At 49.4% G+C, this 15,786-nt stretch overlaps 1 long non-coding RNA gene across 1 annotated transcript in view; it reads left to right on the top strand.

Annotated features, from left to right (window-relative positions):
* The window catches only part of LOC121713687, a 72,684-nt gene that overhangs the window by 48,986 nt on the left and 7,912 nt on the right, over positions 1-15,786 (top strand). The window contains exons 3-4 of the long non-coding RNA XR_006032915.1: positions 7,261-7,323; positions 7,644-7,871. This is a non-coding gene — a long non-coding RNA (uncharacterized LOC121713687). The remainder of the gene's footprint in view (positions 1-7,260; positions 7,324-7,643; positions 7,872-15,786) is intronic.

Genomic DNA, 15,786 nt, shown 5'->3' with positions numbered 1-15,786 from the left:
ATGTATGCTTTTTAGCTTTGTTTTGTTTCCTTTTTTGCTTATAAACCTCACTTGAGATTTTAATTTGTGAGATTCAGAGGCAGATCCTCTTCTGACTTGGGCCAACATAGTCCTAGATTCAACTCCAGAGATCACACCCAGATTAATCCCCAAATTAGGCCCAGATTGCCTTAATCTCCGGGGTCAAAACTAGGGTCAGGTTAATCTCCTAATCAGAGTGAAATGAGAGCCATATTGATATCCAAATCAAGGCCAAGTCTGGTCCAGGTCAGGTCCAGATCGGGGCCAGAGTCCACTACTCTTGTTGTCATGGCTCCCTGGAAGCACATGGACCAATCATAATGAGTATTTTACACTTTGCTGTAAATTACTCTGGCGAACTGAACACCTGATTAATGACACAAATATAAAATCCTCTTTCGACTACAGTTAATTATCCTCCAGGGCTTTTCCCTTTGGTGCAGATGAAAAGCTGAAATGTGAAAAGCTAAATCATATATATTTAACCATATTGCGCGTTATTTATGGGAGAGTCAACGCTAATGAAGCCGGTTTGGTAAACCATGCAGGATTAATGAGTCCAAAAGAGGCCTGCTGCTCCGCTTCATAGGACCCTGCGGCCTCGGTACGCCACACATACCTCCCTCTCCCTCTCTCTCTCCGTCTGCTGCGAGCACTGACCTGCGCTGGCTCTCCCAGGCTCCCTCTCAGAACTCTGAGGCTCTGCGCTGCGCATGTGGTTCAGGCAGAACTGCAGAGCTGCTAACCCCCCCCCCCGTCGTCGTCGTCGTCGTCGTCGTCTTGAGTTCTTTTCTAAATGCACAGGTTTGCATGGAGTTCCCCTCAGGTGGCTGCTGAATCTGGATGGGTCGGTACCCAAATGGGGGCTAGATTGCATCCACAGTAGACTACTATCTTGTTTTTATATGCATGCAGAAGTCTGTGATAGCTGGCTTCACGGGTGCCAGTGAGAAAATGCAGATATTCCAATTAGGCACTTAACATTATGGGGCACCAGGGTTTTTTGGCCATCGTTTCTGCCAGGTGATCACTTAAGTGTGTTTAGCAGAGCTCGGAGGACATGTTTTCGTTTCACTGATGGGATGCAGGGAGCTGATTGGATGGTTTGGGGCGGGCGTCGTCGGCAGTTTTGTGTTGTGCAAAATCACATCCATTAATATCACTGAAATAGTCAGCTGTATCCTCTCACAGTTTGGTCTGAACTCAAAGGATCCTTTTTTGCAGTGAGTGTGTATGTGTGTGTGTTCGGACGGGCAAAACGGCATGTGTTTGTGATTAGGGGTGAGAAGGCGTTCCCCAGGTGGGACTGAGTGAGGTGTGTGTTTGTGTGTGTGTGTGTGTGCGCGTCTGTGTGTGTGTGTGTGTTGCCAGAACTCTGGGGGTGAGAGTGGACGATAACCCGTTCACCCCTACCACTTCAAACCTTTATATCCACCCATCCACCACACACTCACACTCATATACACACACACGCTCTTCTCTCTCTCTCTCTCTCTCTCTCTCTCTCTCTCCTCTCTCTCTCTCTCTCACACGCAAGTAAGACTCACTCTTGATCATGCACTCCTCAACATAACACTGTCATATAACTACTGCCTACCCCCCCCCCCCCCTTCTCTGTTCTTGATCCAACTCTGGTTAAGGAACCTCTGGACGGCCTCTCCTCCACCTCCCTGCTTGGGAGTGTTTGGCTTGATGACAGCTACCTGATGCTCACGCCAAACATCTTTGCTTCAGATGCCCTTAATTATCTCTCAAATAAGCAAGCACTAAGCATCAGAGGCCCTTCTAGATAAAGTCTCTCTCTCTCTCTTTCTCTTTCCTCCCTGCTTTCTGTATCCTTTTTTGAATTGTTTTCATTGCTGCTGTCTTTTTTCTCGTTTTGTCCTTTCTTTCTTTCATTCTCACCCTTTCCTTCTTCCTTCTTTCTTTCCCTCTCTCTCTCTCTCTCTGCCTTTCTACTCCTTCTCTCCTTCCTGCTCGTTTGCATAAAAGTCCTCCTGTCTTGTTTTCATGACCCGGGGGCAGCTCTGGGTGAGTGGTTGACCATTTATCTGAGGGCCGGCTGATCCGAGGGCACTGGGGTGCATCAGCACGTCTGAGAGTCAATAACCGCAGGGACATCAAAGTGCTGGCCAGTTTCGCCCGGCGCTCACAAGGCTCACCGAGACTGCCGGCGGCCGCCCCGGCAGCAACAATGGTTTATCTATCAGCTCTTAATGTGGCCAGAGCGGCCGCCGGCCCACTCCGCCGGGTCACTGCTCCTCTCGTCTACGCGAGCAGCTGCCCAGGGCCCGACGGCGAGAGGAAGAAAAAAGGAAGAGAAAGCAAGAAGAAACGAGGAGGAAGGGAGAAGAGAGCTGGGAGGGTTTGGGCAGACGCCAGTGTCTGGTGCATTCCCGTAATCCATCCAGCCGGACCCAACTCCCCCCTCCCCTCTCTCCTCACCCCCCCCCCCCCCCCCCGCACTCTCTCCTGACGTGCGTTTCCTCTTCTCCAGAAGACGGCCTAGGTCTTAATTTAATCGCGCGTCTTGCCGTTTTTCTGGCTGAGCGGGCGGCGGGCCAGGAGGCACCGCTGGGAGTCGTGCTCACGGAGGCTTCTCCCTCTCCACTCTGCTCCACTCCGCGCTGGCCTGCTCTCCTTTCACATCCTGGAGGACTTTCATGCTCTGAATCACAAAGCCTGGGGCTGCGGGTGCGGGTGGGGGTGGGGGTTGGGGTTGGGGTTGGGGGGGTTAGTTAGTGGGTGGAGGGTGATATAAGGTTGGGGGTTGCAGGGGGGCGACGCATGTAGCAATCAAGCCCATGTGGAAGATTCACACCAGTCCCGCGTGTGGTGTTCCCTGGTGGGTAACTGGCTCTCGTCCGTGGGGTTTGGCTCGGCTGTGAGATGCTTCACCTGTGAGCTGCGAGTGCTTTTCTCTTCTCTCGTCGCGTTCTGCACCTCCATCCATTTCTCCCTCGGTTTTCCAGGAAGGCCTAGCCTGGCTCAGCTTAACCCCCCCCAAATCCGCTCCGGGACTCGGGCCGCCGCTTGGGTCGGCTCTGGGAACTCTGCAGCGGCCCAGAGGGTCGTTAGTCAACCCCCGCCCCCACACACACACACACACACACACACACACACCCAGAGCACAGACAGACACTGTAAATGACATACGTTATTATGATAACCCACTTGGCAGTAGGTGGGGAGTAAGGCCGTCTGGCCATAAAGCCTAGTGAGCGGCCCTCACTCTCCGAGCTGCTTAAGGTGTGTGTGTGTGTGTGTGTGTGTGTGTGTGTGTGTGTGTGTGTGTGTGTGTGTGTGTATGTGTGTGTATGTGTGTGTGTGTGTGTGTATGTGTGTGTGCGTGTGTGCGTGTGTGCGTGCGTGTGTGTGTGTGTGTGTGTGTGGAGGGCCTGGGCCCCCGGCTGCAGTATTTCACCCAGTGCTGAGCTCGCCAGGGGCCCCGGCGCAGGTGTAGGTCTGTCCCGCACCGGGCAGCGTCCGAGAGCAGCCTCTCGCCGAGGCCCGCCGTAAAAATAACCAGCGAGGATTAATTTGCCTCAGCAGATCCAGAATCTGGGGTGCCCTGTCTGGACAATTTTAACGACCGCCTGGGGCGAGCCCCACCCACCCCTCCATCATGACCCCCACCCCAGTCCATTCTGGGACGGATGTCGGGTGGCTGCTGCAGTGCCTGGTGCTTTGTAGTGCTGGCTCTCGGTCTGGAGGTGTTCTATTTCAAGGTGCCAGCATATTATTTCCCCCCCCCCACCCCCAAAACTCCATCACACATGTCATGTCAACCATGAATACACCCACCCACCCCACTACCCGAGTGAAGCACCCCTTTCCAGTCCTAACACCCCCCCCCCCCCCCACGTCTGAAGAACGGGAGCTGTGCGTTATGACTTCCAGAGGTTAGTCAGTGTAGGTGTTCACAGACAGATAAGGTTCACCACGGTGGTTGTCAGGGCCACCACATTTACCCTACCAGCACGTGCAGGGGGGCCTCACAACCCCCCCCCCCCCTTCACCTCCATTCATCAGCAACACTACCCCGTGACACAGGAAGCACAATGTGTTGGATGGCAACCCCGAGGTCACTTCCTGGAGACTGATTCAGGTCAGACAGCTTGGCTCTTGACAGTGCGGACCACATGGATAATGGCTACTCGCTCGCTCCCGTTTCACTGCCCCCTGCGCTGCCCACTGCTGCCATACTGGTCTTCTGTGGAGGGTTGTGGGTATTATCTGTTCCGCTGTGTGTGTGTGTGTGTGTGTGTGTGTGTGTGTGTGTGTATGTGTGTGTGTGTGTAAGACGATCGTAAATGTTACGCAGTTATCTCCCAACGGTGACCTCCACACAGTGTGGAAAAACACACACACACACACGTCCCCCCCCCACCCCTCTCTCTCTCTCTTTCTCTCCTCCTCTTCATCACTCTCAGTGATCTGCATACATGGGTCTCTCTCGGGCTGCTTGGCCTTGGCGTGTGCAGCGGGTAAATAGCTGGCCAGTTGTTTGAGTTGGCGCGTGCCCACGCTGGCGAAGTCGCGCCGAAGCCACAGCATGCCCTGTGGCCCTGGAGTAATCTGGGATTTTCTCTCAAATCCATAACACATTTCAGAAGAGTTAAACAATGTTTGCATAGAATTTGACATGGGATAAACCTGCTGGCCCTCACTGCTGGAGGACCCTGAAGGGCTGGGGAGGCCTGATGGCCATGTGTCTGTCTGGCTCTCGAAAAAACCTCCACTTTAAATATTTACTTTTCCAAAATCAAATGACTTTTGTCATGTGAATGATTGACTGTATACGTACTTAAGGAACATCTTTTTGGATTTTTTTTCACTCTCACTTTTACGATAAAGCTTGAAACAATGTTTACTTTGTCCAGCCCTCCTCTTTTTTATCCCTCTCTCTCTCTCGTTCTCTCTCTCTCTCCTTTAATTTACTCATATTCCGCTCAACGCTAAAACCCAACTCCCAGCTCTGTGTATGTGCTGTAATTTAAGTCAACATGGAGTAAATCATTTTTGTGGCCACAATTAAAAATTCCCTGTGCTTTTAAATAGTTTGCAATATTATGTTCTTATGGTGGCCACGAGATAAATCCCCCCTGTCGGTCCCCATTCACTACGCCACATTAAATTCCTTCAGATCAATTAAAGTTCCCTACTCACTTTACAAGCCAGCAGGCCTAATGTGTCCTCCCCCCAACACATACACACACACATACACACACACACACATACACACACACATAGGGATCTTGGTGGACTGCTAGAATTTATTGAGCTGCTGCCAGAGGAACTGCAGAGGAGGAAATGCATGAATTAGTCATTTTCAGGACGAACAGAGCGGGTGTGTCGAGTGACCAGCCGGTGTCAGGTTTATTCCCCCGTCACCCATCACCCCCCCAAACACACACACATCACCCCTCTCAACCCCCAAACACACACACACACACACACACACTATCACACACACACACACCAACTGCCCCCCAGACACATGTATGCACGCATGCCTGTGCACACACACCAATCGCCCACACACACACACACACACACACACACAACAACACCCAACAAGCCCCCCACCCCATGCAATACAGCATTCTCCAAGCCATACATTTGCTGTGTTTGTTGTTGTTTTTCATTTGCTGTGTTGTGGAGGGGCAAACGCAGCCATGCCTCTTCAATTAGGGCCATCAAAAGGGCCCTTTGTGGAGGGAGGGAGGGAGAGAGGGGGTGGGTGGAGAGTGGGGCTTCCACCACTGGCCTTGTTTACAGTTGCACTGGTCTGTAAACGTGCGGTTCAAAACAAAGCGGCGAGCGGAGTGGAGCGGAGCGAGTGAGGAGCAGCGTGCGCCCACGCCGCTCGTGTGGTGCTCACACAGGGGCCCTCCAGGCCTCCATCTTACACACAGGAGCTCCTCTCCGCCTCAGCCAGCAGCACGCTCACACTCAAAACACACACAGCCCACAGAAGCAATGGAGATGACTGAAGCCAAGTGGTTTAGGCTGGTGAAGGGATTGTGTGAGAGAGAGAGACCGTGAGAGAGAGAGGGAGATTTTTTGCATTTGAAAGGAAGCCACGGGCCACTGAGCCTTTTTTAATCAGACGTGTTTTATACTCTATGCCTCGTGTCACTTCCTGGTTTTAGAAGAGTGTTCCAACTTGACGTGTTCTGCATTGTATCACAGCATGTTTGTTCGGTATATATTCTCACAATACGATCACTGTTCTGTCCACCGCATTGTTTTGTACTTCCCGTAACTTCCTGTAGCAGAGTCCGAAGTGTGGCTGGCGAGGGAAGTGGAGGAAGCGGAGAGTGTTAAACTGCAGTAAAAGTTCTTCTTGATAACCTCCAAATACTGCAGCCCTTGTGTGTCCAGCCCGAGCCTTGTACGTGTTGCTGGCATCAAAGTCAAAATGAACATATACTGTATTTACCATGAAAAAGTCAAATTTGTTATTTTTAATATTTGATATGTTGTCTGTGTCCTTTTTGCAGCTAAATGTGGGTTTACGAGATTTGCAGATGATCACATTCTGTTTTTATTTGCATTTTACACAACATCCCAACTTGGGGATCTGGGGTTGTAGTGTATGTGCTGGGCGCTCTGTTTGTCATGTTAAAGGCTGCAACATTCTTTATTCTAAAAATGGTTCCACTTAAGGCACATAAAAGTAGCGAAAATGCCACAAGAAAATTGTGTTGTTCTGGACTTCATCTTTAAATAACTGTGTGATTGCTTGCCGTGTCAGACCTTTTGCATATGCGCATATGCATGTAATTATTCTTTCTTAAGTTTCACACTTAGGGACTCAATTCTGTCACCTCACAACTTGTAAAATGCACTTCTAAAATATTGTTGGGCTGTTGAGGTGAACTATGCCAAAGTAAAGTGCTGTTTTTTCATACGCCCTACTTATTATTGACATTCACAGTTCATTTAACATACAATTAGACACAAATTAACCTCCACCATCAATTACCTCATAATAACTCATATAATTACACTTTTTATTTTTGTATCGATACTAATGAAGAATAGTGGTCGAAAACCTGAGAAGACTTGCCAATACGCTATATCACACTTCCCCAGACTTTGAGGCCTAATTGTTTTTTTGAGTTCCCGTGGGGGTGTGGGGCCTGAAGCCGTATGAATAAATTATCTTTATGGCTGCAGGAAGACACATGCATCTGTGATTTCACACGCTTTATGTAAAATTTACCGTTCCAGGATCGAGTGACGGGCCGGTGGCTGGGAAACCCGAGAACAAGTAGAACAAAGCGCCCGTGTCTGGTGAGTCCTGTGCATGTCTTCTGGCTCACACCCTCCTCTTCTCTCACCCTCCTTCCCTCTCTCTTTCTCTCTCTCCTTTTCTCGTCCCCCTATCTCTCTCTTTTCCTCCGTTTCTTTTCTCTCTTGCTCATTCTTTCACTCTCTCTTTCTTTCTCTCGCTCTCTTTCTCTCTCTCTCCTATTCTTCACTCTCTCTCTCTCTCTCTCTTTCTGTTTTATGGCCTTTCCTGATGCGTGGAGGTGTGTAACGTTTAGTGTTATGGCCTCTAAAGATGTGGTGTGTGTGTGTGTGTGTGTGTGTGTGTGTGTGTGTGTGTGTAGCGCCGGTAGGCTGCCGGTGGTGCTAATGGTGAAAACACATGCGGCGGTGCTCGGCTTTCGCAGGGAGCCGCGGAGCCGCTCGGTCGCCGGGGCAACGGCACTGACGGCGGATTAGCATGGCTTTAGGGGGCGACGCAGGCCCCCGCATCACAGCGGCCCGACAACCTCTCAGCTCTCACCCAATCTCATTGTCACGCTCGTCTCTGTGTCATGCTCAACTTCATACGGGTGAGTCAACTCCCCACCTGCCCCGACACTCTCACACACACACACACACACACACACACACACACACACACACACACACGCACACTGATGTTCGGATATGTGATTGAACCAACCCCACCTGCCGGAGACTCCCCCCCCACACACACACACAAACACACACACACACATAAGCTGAGGTTTGTTGTAATGTGTAAATAAATTCTACCCCCACCACCCATACACACCACACACACACACACACACACACACAGACACACACACACACACACACACACACACACACACACACAGACACACACACACACACACAGACACACACACACACATACACACACTACTAGTTCAGAGATGTACCAACTCTCCCACATGCACACCCTGTGTACCCCCTTTCCCATTTACTGACGTTGAGAGTTCATGATGTAAGTTGACCGCTTACCCACCCATCTCTTAAGTCAGGGTTCTTCAATGGGCTGGAGACTGCATCTGAAGGCCAAACAGAGTTCCTGGCAAAGTGCACATTTACATATTTTCTGTGCTTGAGCCATGATGTGAAATAGGCCAGCTGGCCACCTTTACCCCCCCCATACATACACACACACACACACACACACACACACACACACGCACACACAGTGGCTCATCATCAAAGTGTTTGTTAAGTCCAAATCAATTTTGCCCAAAGTTCTATTTCAGCATTTAACAACACACTAAAGGCTTATCAAAGGCCTATCGCCCCCCATTGGAAACCATCTGCAGGATGCTGCTATTGATGTTCACATGGAGACCGCTTGGCAGCCGGGCAGGTACCGTGGGCCTCTGCCATTGAGCTCCCCTCAGATGCCGGGTGGGTGTTTTTTGGGAGTGGGCTGGGTAGATGGGGTCTGCGCAGTATTTTCCACCCAGTAACAATTCCGTTGTTCCCTTCTCCACCTCCCTGCTCCATCAGGGAGGGCTGGGCTGTTATGGGAGGGTGGGGCTGTTTATTCTGCCCCACACACACTTCTGGGACTTGGTCCACCTGTATCTATACACACACACACACACACACACACACACACACACGCACACGCACGCACACACACAGACACACATACACACACCTTGACCACAACCCCCTCAACACACACACACACACACACACACATGCACACAGACACATGCACACAGACAGACATGCACACACACACACACACACACTTGCACATCCATTGACATGTGCATTATAAACACACATACACAACTGTGTCTGTAAATGTGTGTTAAAACGCATGCATGTGCACACATGCAAATTATGAATCACAGACATAAAATCTCCAACAAATGCACATATACTCACAGACACATTCACCCCCCCCCCCCCCCCCCCCCCCCCCCCCACACACACACACACACACTCCTCTTCTATGGTCCAGGCTGTCCCCCTTGCCTGTACTACACACACGGCTCTGCAGTAACTCCACAGTGCACAGTAAATGTGTAATAAAATTGGCACAGGCCATATGCGCAGTGTGGGTAATGCTCCATATACTTTAATGATACAGCAGACCAGGCTGTAGATTTTAAAACATTTGCTCTTATGGCGGATTCATAAGCAGAATCATATTTAGCCGACTATTATGTGTGTGTGTGTGTGTGTGTGTGTGTGTGTGTGTGAGAGAGAGAGAGAGAGTGTGTGTGTGTGTGTGTGTGTGTAGTATTAGGCAGAGTATATTGGTGGATATATTTGTGGTTTCAGGACTGACAAAACACATATACCCTCTCTACAACACACACACACACACACACACACACACACACACACTGGTATTTGCTCCCAATTTTTTTCTGTTGCAGGGCTAATATAGAGAGCCTGTGATCCTGTGCCCATGCTGTCTCACAGTGCAGTAAGACTGCAAACCCTGCTTCTCCTGTTATTGTTTTCTTATGCTTTGGAAACATGGACTCACTGCCGTAACTGTTACGACAGGATCTGCTCTTCAGAGAACAGTGGGGAGCGTCCAAATATTTGGGCTTGCTTGTATTTCCCCCCGTACCCCTTAAAGGCAAAGTCTGCAATTCTAATCCAATATACTTTTTTTTGCCATTCAGTGAATTGCTCCACATACTCCTCTAGTTGGCCATTCAGTCCAGTCATCGGTATTAACAAATTTAAAAAATGGCTCTGTGTGGGAAACGAGCAAAGTGACTTTGACTAAGCTTCAGACCGCTCCAGCCAATCACCATGCTGCCTCAGGAGAATGGAGAAGGAGGCGTGTCGTTTGTTTGATTGGCTGTTATCAATATCAACACCCTTCGCCAGAATGGCGGACTGTGCCTTTAAGAGGATCGGTTTCTCCTCATCAGGCAGAGGATCCTGGACGGCGGGCGTGTGTGTGTCTGCGTTCAGCGCTTCAGCATTGCCGTGATCAAAACGGCGCGTCCTTCAGTCCTAATCGGAAACAGACAGCCGTGATGTCTGTCTCCACTGGGCTGGGAAATCAGATGTGACGTCGTGATATGAAGCAGAGAAGGGAGAAGTCGGTAGAGATACTCGCCCTGCCAGCTGAATGGAACTTCTACTGGAGCTGACTTTAAAAAACAAAACCTGTTTTTTATTTACTATATTCACCATGTGAAATGATACCACATGACTATCTTTTATTATCTTTCCATTACGTTGATGTTTTTATAGGACTATTGTAGCGTAAAGCATTTAGATGTACAGTTATATCAACATAAGTGCTTTTTACATTGTTAGGACAGCTGGTGCTGTCATAGCCTATTAGCCGTTAGCCTGCTGGCTATTAGCTTCTGATAGCCACTGTCAGCGAGGGACCTGAGTTATATAATTAGTGGCTTCTTCAAGCCTAAATGGGTCCTCTAAAGGAACCCAGCTGTAGACTGACTTTGGATGCTGACTCAACTTTGAGGTACGTTCAAACAATAGCAAAGGCAAACGTTTGCAAACGTTTTCATAGTTCTACCTTTGCTTTGAGCTCATTGTGCACATTTGCAAACACACACAAATAGTATGACGATGTAGTTCATGGTGAAGAAAGCACGGGTTCAAGACTAAGGGTATCCATTTTAAACTGAACAATTTGGATCGTTTGCACAAAAAAACATTCAAAGAAACCATCTCCCTCAAACATTCACCTCTGGTCGCCTGATTTGAATGTATTTCTGCTGTCTGTGAAGACCGATATCCTAGAAGTCACACTTCCACGATCGCATAGGCAGCACATGTGGATGTCCTCACCACGCCCACCAGAGCCCCCCTCCAAATCCCCGATCCCCTCTCCCCCCTCCACAGTTATGCTAGGATCCCCAAACCGAACATGGAAAACATGAAGGCCTGATGAAGACAGGAGATGTGGTTAGACCAGTTGTCTAAACACGGCCTAGTTGAAAGCTCCAAGGCCCTCTGCTGACAGTCCCCAGTGGCACTGTGGTGGGGAGATAGCGAGCGAGTGTGCGTGTCTGTGTGTGTATGTGCGGGTGAGTAAAGGATCATTGCATGTCTGTGTACACGTACATTTATTTTGTATTGTGTATGTATGAGTTTTATGTGGTTTTGTGTGTGTGTGTGTGTGTGTGTGTGTGTGTGTGTGTGTGTGTGTGTATTTTGTGTGTGTGTGTGTGTGTGTGTGTGTTAAAAGGGATGTCGATGGGGCCAGTGTCAGGATACAGGAATCAGCCGTCAGACCTTAGTAGAGGAGGATGGCTTCATCACGCTCAGAATGGAGAGCTGCTGGATCAGCCAGAGAGGGAGGGAGAGATAAAGAGAGAGATAGAGAGACGTTTAGCTACTCTTGTCTGTTTGAATCAGTGTCTGGGCATGTGTGTGTGTGTGTTTGCATGTGTGTGAGAGAGTGGTGGTGGTGGAGGGAAGAGGGGATCCCATCGACAGCCCTCCAGCCGTTCCTCCTCCTCCTCCTCCTCCTCCTCGTGTGTTGATCTTGGCAGCGTCGGCGCTGTGCCTCGCTTCGCTTCCCCTCTGACTTTGTTTTGTGCTTTCCTTGTAACCGGAGCACCCCCGTCCTCTTGCGGGTACGTGGCCCCTGAAAAAGCTAATTGCGGAGGAGACGAAGACGAAGAAGAGGACGAAGTCGTGCGGCATGGTTTGCAGGCTGCTGCTGCTACCACCACCACCATCATCACCGGCACCACCACCACCACCACACCACCACCATCATCATCACCGGCACCACCACCACCACCACACCACCACCGCCAAACACTCAATATGGGTTTCAGCTTCCTTTCTGAAAAAAAATAAGCCCACTGGACATGGTGCGGCTCTCACCAGATAAAATCGATGTGCAGTGTGACTCTGTTGGGAATGCATGGAGTGCAAATGGCAGCGTCTGGCTGTGTGTCAGTCCCTCAGAGCGAGCCCCTTGTGTAGCGGAGACTTTTCCACTGAATGACATCAGAAGCGGCTCTCCTCCGCTCTGCGCTGTCCATAAGGGACGGGCCCTGAGGGCCGCTAGCGACACGGCGGATAACAGTTGGCTGCTCCCGTGGACCATGTCAAAAGTGCTGTGTCGAAGCGTATCAGGAGAACTTCCAATAAATCAACTCGTAAAGGCCATTTATTGCAGCGTTGCTTTTGTACTGACGCCATGTAGCATTGTTATTAAGGCTCTGATTTACACCGCTGGTCATCGCTCTCGTATTTTTCATCAGCCGTAACTCTCCGCAGACATGAGTCAAAACTTGCTCCCCAGCCAGAGAGATGGAGGGAGGAGAAAGAGAGAGAGAGAGGGAGAGATGGAGGGAGGAGAAAGAGAGAGAGAGAGGGAGAGAGAGAGAGAGAGAGAGAGAGAGAGAGGGAGAGAAGGAGAAAGAGATTCAACAGAGTGACAAAGCAAGTCAAAACAAAAGAAAAACAGAGAGAAAGGGTGAAGAAACGAAAGAGAGGGAGAGGGCACAAAAAAAGTCACTTGAAAAGAGAATTAGAGCGACAGAAAAAGTCAAAACAGAAGAGAAGCGAGAGAGAGAGAGAGACTGGAGAATCTGAGATTGTGCATGTGAGAGGACTGTGCATGTGATTGTGCATGTGAAAGGACTGAGGGGGGAAAGCATGGCGTGGAGCGGAGTGCTCTCCCTGTCTGGGTTCGGAGGTCTACGGCTGCACTTCTTTCTGGCCGTAGGAAACAGGGCTGGTGGTTTCGCCGGGGTTGAGAGAGTGCAGGGAAGCTTATGCAAAGAGACGTGTTGGCCAGCCCCGACTACAGCATCGAGGACAACAGACAAAAGCTTTTATCGCTGCAGTCGCTCACGCTGGACGTGGAGTTGTGCCGCAGGCGGCTAGCTGCTGGCTCCCGTCCTCCAGCCATGCGGCGCGTTGCGGTGTGATAGATTGCGGTCTGTCTGTCTGTCTGTCGGAAAGCCCAGTTGACTGGCTCAGACCCGGGACTGGCCGGCCTGCCAGAGAATGCTGGGAAGGTTCGGCGGAAACGGCCGTCCCGGAGCTCTGAATTCATGGAATGAAGTTGCCTCGGAGAGCATTCCATGTAGCCAAATGTCTCGTCAGAGATCAGGCACACACAGTATTCCATTAGGGTGAAATATTTATATCTGACTAAGATTGTGTTTGATGTATATTGCACTGCTTACGTTGTGGCCTGTTATCTAGCCATGCCATTTTTGATGATTTAATCCAGGCATAATAATATAAAAAACCTGGAGACCTAAAGAGATTTTTGTCAAATGTTTCAAGTATCATTTTGACATACATGCTATCATATAACTATAATGTAAAAAAGATAAGATAAGAAAAATAAAAGCAAACTATCGTTTTGCTCGAGTGCTACATGAATATATAGCTCCCACATCAACGCAGCTGTGTGGCTGGACTGAAAGCTGTTGCAGTGAGGAGGAAACTGGTAAATGTGATGGCTGTATTTGGTGGCGGTTTGTGGTGATCCCTGTAAACTGATCCAGCCCTAGGTGAGCCCAGGGACTACTGGCACAGCTCACACTGCAGGGACAGTCATAAAAGGGAATAGAACGCCCATTTGTGTGTGTGTTTGTGTGTGTGTGTGTGTGTGTGTGTGTGTGTGTGTGTGTGTGTGTGTGTGTGTGTGTGTGTGTGTGCGTTCTGTCCATGCCTTATGTGAATTTGGAGCCCAATAATAGGTTTCAATAAACAACACACACTTTGATAATTACAACATCTTTCCCCTCCCTTTTCTTCTTTTTCTGTCTCTCTTTCTCACACACACACCCACACACACCCACACACACACACACACACACACACACTATTCTCCATCTGTCTGTCTCTCTTACTCTGTGTTGCTTTGCACCAGGTCTTTCATGGCTCAGGCTGCCTGGCCACCCAATACGTGAAAGAGGTTGGAGAATATTCCAGACCTCCACTGCTAGTCCTTCATTTTCCGGTGGGCAGAGGGGAGAATAAAGTGCAGAGAGAGTCTGAATAAGAGAGGGAGAGAGAGAGAGAGAGAGAGAGAGAGGGAGGGAGAAAGAGAGAGAGAGAGAGAGAGAGGGAGGGAGAAAGGGGAAAGGGGGGAAAAACAGAGGTAGAGAGAGAGTGAGGGTAAGAGAAGGAGGCAGAGTGGGGGAGAGAGAGAAAGAGGGCACAGAAAAAGACTAAGAGAGAGAGAGAGAGAGGGAGGGAGGGAGAGAAACAGAGAGAGTCCAGTGGAAGTGTGCCAGTTGAGAAACAAAACTGATTTATTATCACCCGAAATCATCTGCAGATGTCAGCGAGCAGCTCCCCTCTGCAGCCAATTACAGACACTCACGCAAAGACCTCTTCCCTTCCGAGCCAACCTGCAAACCACCAATCTCCTCCTGAACTGAACCTCGCACTCCTCTACCCAGAAGGCCATAATCCCGCGCTAGGCTCCCCGCTTCACGTTTATGCAACACAGACATTCTTTATTGTGATTTAAATTCACATCAGGGCTAATTCTTATACTGGTGGAGTTGAAATGCTTGTGATGTCTAGAGTTGTAATTGGGGGGTGAGTTTTTTTCCCCCCACGAAGGTATGAAGTCTGTCTCAGAGTCCCTATGTGCCATTTTCACAGCGTTACATAAATCACGGTTAAATCGGTTCGACTTTAATAGCTTTTTCAATGATCTGTGTCAGTGATGTCTGCTACAGGCTTTCTGTCTCACAGCTTTAAAAAGGCTGTGAGACCCTTCCAGATAGCTAATCTTTAATTGCTTGTTTCATTCTCGTTCATTTTGATGGAAGTTTTACCACTTAAAGGGGCATATTTCTGTGTTTAGGATTAAACTCTCCACATGAACTAAGAAAGCAGGGAAGCAATATGTACGTGATGCCACATGCCTTGAGCTACACCTCAGTCATACCATATCCTGTGCATATGGATTTATGTTTATTACATGTTAATTATGGGATGCTGTGCCCGTTGCTATGGCCACTGGACCAAACGTGGACCAGATCTGGGCCTGGTTTGATTTTAATCTCCTACATTCCAAATCCCATTGCTGCGTACTGCTGAATATCCTTCAATGTGGAGAACCCTGTATTTAGAATTGCAGCTCTTAGCGTGATCGAATGGGCGTCTCAACGCTGCCATGCTGGTAGATTCTCAGCACATCTATTGGGGTAAGTAGGTTACTAGTGTATGTGTACCTGTGGGATACACATACACACACTCACAACACACACACACACACACACACACACACACACACACACACACACACACACACACACACAAACTCACTCACTCATGCTCTCTCACACTCACTCACAATTGCACTTCTGGCGTCTTTTATCATCTCAGCATTTGTTTAGTGTAACTGGCATGACTAGGTTTGGACCTTTGAGAGCTTGAACTAGCAGGCGTGGCGTGGCGTGTTGTGTGGGCGTGTGTGTAGTGGGGGGGTCTCTCCCTCCATCGCTGAGCTGAGTTCCCCAGCAGCTCTGTAAA

This window comes from Alosa sapidissima, chromosome 7 (assembly GCF_018492685.1).
Source record: "Alosa sapidissima isolate fAloSap1 chromosome 7, fAloSap1.pri, whole genome shotgun sequence".
Lineage (NCBI taxonomy): Eukaryota > Metazoa > Chordata > Actinopteri > Clupeiformes > Clupeidae > Alosa > Alosa sapidissima.
This window is presented reverse-complemented; position numbering and strand designations above follow the sequence as displayed.